This window comes from Scyliorhinus canicula, chromosome 15, assembly GCF_902713615.1.
Source record: "Scyliorhinus canicula chromosome 15, sScyCan1.1, whole genome shotgun sequence".
Lineage (NCBI taxonomy): Eukaryota > Metazoa > Chordata > Chondrichthyes > Carcharhiniformes > Scyliorhinidae > Scyliorhinus > Scyliorhinus canicula.
Genome location: NC_052160.1, coordinates 129,265,638 through 129,271,637, shown reverse-complemented (window position 1 = coordinate 129,271,637; position 6,000 = coordinate 129,265,638).

Here is a 6,000-nt window from a genome sequence, read left to right as displayed (position 1 = left end):
TCCCATTTCTTTCTTGTTGCGTCCAGTACGGTGTCGTCCCTTTCTACCAGTCGGTCATACATGTCACTACAGTTCCCTTTATCTAGGATACTTGCGTCCAGTAGGTCTTCCGGTAATGTCTGTCGTGGCGGTTGTGGGTACGTCCTTGTCTCCTTTCGTAAGAAGTTTTTGAGCTGCAGATACCGTAGCTCGTTCCCCCCAGCTAGCTGAAATTTCTCTGTCAGTTCGTCCAGTGTTGCGATCCTGCCGTCCGTGTATAGGTCCCTGACTGTCAGTGTCCCTCCGTCCTGCCTCCACCTTTTGAAGGTGGCGTCAGTCAGTGCTGGTGTGAACCTATGGTTGTTGCAGATGGGAGCCTTGTCCGACATTTTGGTCAGGCCAAATTGCTGCCGCAGTTGGTTCCAGGATTGGAGGGTGGCTGTCACCACTGGGCTGCTGGAGTGTTTTTTGGGTGGGGATGGGAGTGCTGCCGTGGCGAGGGCCCGGAGGGAGGTCCCCATGCAGGAGGCCTCCTCCGCACGCACTCACTCGGCCTCTGGCTCCTGGGTCCATCCCCTTACTCGCTCGGCAGTTGCCGCCCAGTGGTAGAATTGTAGGTTTGTAGGACCTTCTTTGGGATCCTAGCATTTTTACCCCCCATACGAACGCCATGATTAGATTGTCCAGCGCTTTGAAAAAGGCCTTGGGGATGTAGATCGGAATGGATCTAAACAGGAAGAGGAACCTGGGCAGTACGTTCATTTTGATCGTCTGGACTCTCCCCGCGAGGGAGAGCGGGAGTGTGTTCCATCTTTGCAGGTCCTTTTTTACTTCCTCCGTCAGACTGGTGAGGATCCGTTTGTGGATCCCTTTCCAGTCATGGGCTATTTGGATCCCCAGGTAGCGGAATTTGAGTCGGGCTTGTTTGAACAGCAGCCCTGCCCCCCCCCCCCCCCCCCCCCCCCCCCCCCCCACCCCCTGCGGGTGTACTGGAAGACCTCGCTTTTGCTCATGTTGAGTTTGTAGCCCGAGAAGGCTCCAAACTCTTTCAGGAGCGCAATGATTCCGTCCATGCTGTTCTGTGGGTCCGAGATGTAGAGGAGCAGGTCATCTGCATAGAGTGAGACTCTGTGCTCTCTGCCTCCCCTTCGGATCCCCCTCCAATTTTTTGCTGCCCTGAGCGCGATTGCTAACGGTTCGATTGTTAGTGCGAACAGCAGCAGGGACAGTGGGCATCCTTGTCTGGTGCCCCTGTGCAGCTGGAAGTATTGGGAGTTGGTATTGTTGGTCCGTACGCTCACCATGGGAGCGTTGTATAGGAGCTTTACCCAAGCGGTGAACCCTGTTCCAAGCCCGAACCGCTCCAGTACCTCTATGAGGTATTTCCATTCGACTCTGTCGAAGGCCTTTTCTGCGTCCAGGTGGACGATCACCTCTTGTGTTCTCTCCCCGGAGGGGGTCATTATCACGTTCAGCAGGCGCCTGATGTTCGAGGTAAGCTGTCTACCTTTGACGAAGCCCGTCTGGTCCTCTGCGACCACTTCGGGTACACAGTCTTCTAGCCTTTTGGCTAGGATTTTGGCCAGTATTTTGGCGTCTGCGTTCAGCAGAGAGATGGGTCTGTATGACCCACATTCCGTTGGGTCTTTGTCTTTCTTAGGTATCAGCGAGATTGAGGCCTGTGCTAACGTGGGTGGCAGTGTGCCCCTAGCTAGCGAGTCTGTGAACATCTCCCGCAGGTGCGGGGCCAGCGCTGTCGCAAATGTTTTGTAGAAGTCCGCCGGGAATCCGTCCGGTCCCGGCGCCTTCCCCGCCTGCATGGAGCTAATGCTCTCCATGATCTCTCCCAGTGCTAGTGGTGCTTCCAGGCCCCGTTTTCTGCCCTCTCCCACGACTGGTATGTCCAGTCCATCAAGGAACCGGTTAATCCCAGCCTTCCCCTTTGGGGGCTCTGAGGCGTACAGCTCTTGGTAGAAGGCCTTCAAGGTTTTGTTAATCCTCTCTGGTTCTGTTTCCAACGTGCCTCCGGTACCCCTGATTTGCGCAATTTCTCTGGTGGCTGCCTGCTTTCTCAGCTGGTGTGCCAACAGGCGGCTGGCTTTGTCTCCGTGTTCGTACAGGGTCCCGCGTGCCTGGCGGAGTTGGTGCACTGCTTTCCTGGTGGAGAGCAGGTCAAAGTTCCTTTGTAATTCTTTTCTCTCCGCCAGGAGCTCTACGGTCGGGGCCTCGGAGTATTTACGGTCTACCTCCATTATGGAGTCGACCAGCTTGTGCCTAGCCACCCTTTCCTCCCTATCTCTTTGCGCTTTGAAGGCAATGATTTCCCCTCTTAGTACGGCCTTAAGCGCTTCCCAGAACGTGGAGGGTGAGACCTCCCCGTTTTGGTTGTTCTCTGTGTACTCTGCTATGGCTCGTGCTATCCTTTCGCTGAAGGCCTTGTCAGCTAGTAAGGCACCGTCCAACCTCCACGTGGGGCGCTGGGCCCTTCCCGTCTCTAGCCGCACGTCCATGTAGTGTGGAGCGTGGTCTGATATCACAATTGTGGAGTATTCCTCTTTGTCTATCCCTGGAAGCACCATTTTCCCCACCACAAAGAAGTCAATTCTGGTGTACACGTTGTGTACTGGGGAGAAGAAGGAGAATTCTTTCTCCCCCGGGTGGGCGAACCTCCAGGGGTCCACTGCTCCCATCTGCTCCATTAAGTGACTGAGTTCCCTTGCCATGCTTGAGGTTTCCCCCGTTTTGGGGTTTGATCTGTCCGTCTTTGGATCCTGTACACAGTTGAAGTCCCCCCCCCCATGATTAGTCGATGCGTCGCTATGTCCGGGATTTCTGCCATGGTCTTTTTGATGAAACTCGTGTCGTCCCAGTTGGGCGCGTACACGTTGACTAGGACTACCGGCGCCCTATCCAGGGCCCCGCTGACCATGACATACCGCCCCCCTGGGTCTGTGACCATCTTTGTCGCTCTAAACATTGTCCTCTTGCCGATCAGGATCGCCACCCCCCTGGCCTTTGTCCCATAGCAGGAATGGTAGGTTTGTCCCACCCAGCCCTTTCTTACCCGCAGTTGGTCCTGCTCTCTCAGGTGCGTCTCTTGGAGGAAGACTATGTTGGCCCTCATGTTTCTGAGGTGGGTGAGGACTCTGGATCTCTTCACTGGGCCGTTAAGTCTCCTTACGTTCCAGGTGATTATCCTGGTGGGGGGGCTTCTGCCCCCTCGTTCCTGTGGGATTAACCATACTTGTCTGGTGGACGCACCCCTGCCCTCCGGGGTTTCCCTTCGTTAGGGGGCCGTCCAGGATGGCCGCTATCACTGCTCTCCCCATGCGGTCGGGTCTCTGCGCTCCGGGGTTCCCCCTTGTCCCGGGGGCACCCGCCATGGCCGTCCACTGTGTGTCTGCCACGCGGGTAGTCCCCTGCACGCTGGGGGCCCCCTTCGCCCACAGACCGTACTGGGTGGGTGCTTGCAGCGGTTCCTTGTATCGAGCCCTTGGTTGTGGCACTTTGTAGCCCTGTTCCTTTTCTGGCCTCTTTTGTCCCTCCGTCCCTGCATTTCCCCTCCCCGGTCTCTCGCTCCTTGTGTGCCCCCCCCCCCCCCCCCCCCCCCCGTTTTTCCCTCCTCCCCCGTATACCCCTCCTTTGCCCCTCTATCCTCTATTCCTGTCCCCGTTTGCTCTCCCGACTTTGACGGGTGTTCCCCCCCACTCCCCTGCCTGGCGCCTTCCCCCCTATTGGGGGTGCGCTGCGGCCCTGCTTTGTTGCGTGCCCCCGGCGCTAGCTTACCATTGTTTTTCTAAGTGGTAGAGGTCGTGGTTGGGTAAATTCGGCCGACAGAGTCTTGGTGAATTGCTGCAGCCACTGTGTGGCAATGGTAGATGGAGTGAATGAGTGGTGGCAGGTATGGGTGCATTTATATAACTCCTTTCACATCCTTATGGCACCCTAAAGCACTTTACAATAAATGGATTGTTTTTGGAGAGTATTTGCTGATAACTAGAGTCACAAAGCCCCCTGATATTATCCTCAAGGTTTTCCCAACTTGGAGCACCAGTTCGTGGGGGGTGTATAGTTTTGTTTTATTTCAATGTGAGGAGACCAGTGACAAAGCAGAGAGAATAAATAGCCCAGTTATCGTGTAATCATTATTAAAGACTATTTATTAAAGTAAAGACAAATATACACAGACCAGACTACTTTACTCTTAAGGTGTGTGAATTATTAAACACACACAATTTCTGTAGAACGTGCCCAGTTTTACAAAGTAGATCTAAGATACCGGAACTCTGCAAGACTTCCCCTTTTCTTCAAACAACATCAAAATTGAATTACCAGCTATAGTTACCACATAATACAGAGATGATACTCAAATCTGGGGGAAACTGTCTTTTTCCTGGTCCAGCCAAGATTTTTTGAAACTGCTGTTATGAAGGTTATCTGCACTGCCTTGAATCTAAGACTTGGAAGCTTGTTTGCTGCAAACCTGGCCTTCGGGCTTGATGGCTCAAAACTGGGGGGCCCGCTTTCTGAGACTGTTAGATGGTAACTGCCTCTCTTCCTTCTCAGGGTCTGGCCAGTTATACCTTTGTTGTTCTTTGATTATGCCCTCTGTGCATTTGGTTGTCTTCCCCCATCGACTTCCTTGATGATACATTAACATATGTACATCTCATGGACCTCCCCAATCATCTAGAATCTCTTCTCCTCCATAAGATTTTCACACTTGATTAATATCTAAACTCCCTTTCTAAACTCATTACTGGGAAAGACGCATAGCAATTGAAGCCCCTTTGAATACTGTCTATGCTGTCTCCAGGCAGATTCGTGACAATAGGCAAAATAAAAGAATGTTTGGTTTATCAACAGTTAAGGTTAAAAGATGGAGTCCCGCTGCATTTTTCAAGATAAATATTTCTTCTTCCATGTCATCAGCAATGTTAAAAATTCAACTTTCCTCTTGATTGGTGGTTTCAAATTTGCTGCACTGCAGTATTGCGTATTTTCCTACATAATTATTGCGTGACAAACTAGTTTAATTTTTCCAGGAAATTATAATTGACATCTCATGGGTATTTTCATTTCAATTCATGTTATGTCCAAACTTTCAAGAGCTGTGGGCGAGATTCTCCCATATGGGGAGAAATCGTAAGGCTGGCATCAAATCCGGGCGGGTTTGACGCCAGCCCCCCCCTTCCCGACCAGGAACCGATTCTGGTCCCCAGTCGGGGCTAGCAGCCCGACGCCGTAAACTCCGGCATCGCGGGCTTAACGAATTTCGTTAAGCCCGCTTGCCAGAGTTAGCGCCGGCTGACGCGTCATATGACGTCAGCCGCGCATGCGCAGATTGGAAGACTCCAACCCGCGCATACGCGGATGACGTCATCGCGAATTTGCGCGAAACCCGCGCATGCGCGGGCCGGGATGCCCCTCAGCCGCCCCGCGAATGGATACTGCGGGGCGGCGGAAGGACAAATAGTGCGCGGGCATCGGGCCCGCTGCCCGCGATCGGTGCCCACCGATCGCTGTCCCATGGCACCCTTGGCACGGCCGTGGTACTGCCGTGCCAATCGGTGCCATGGTTATAAAAAGCGAGAGTTTACGGCCGTTTTTACGAACAGCCAGACCAGGTGTGTTTGCCGTTCGTAAAAACAGCCGTAAAGGGCTGGGAACTCGGCCCATCCATCAGCTGTGAATCGCTGCCGGCCGTAAAAAAACGGCAGCAGCGATTCGTGTCGGAAGTTGGGCGTGGGGAGGGGGGGGGGAGAATAGCGGGAGGGCGTCGGAACAGCGTGGCCGTAAAATTTTACGAGCCACGCTATTCTCCGCACCGTCGGGAGTGCGGAGAATCTCGCCCTGTATGTCCGTTGAATCCAGGTCTCAATTTGCTCAGGTGTAAGCGACTATATAAAGCGACAAACTTTCCGAGGTGATACTGGCTTTCTGGTGGTTGGGGCTTTAGCTCTGAGTCAGAAGATTGTGAGATCAAGTTCCCCTCCAGAGACCTGAACAACCAATCTCAAC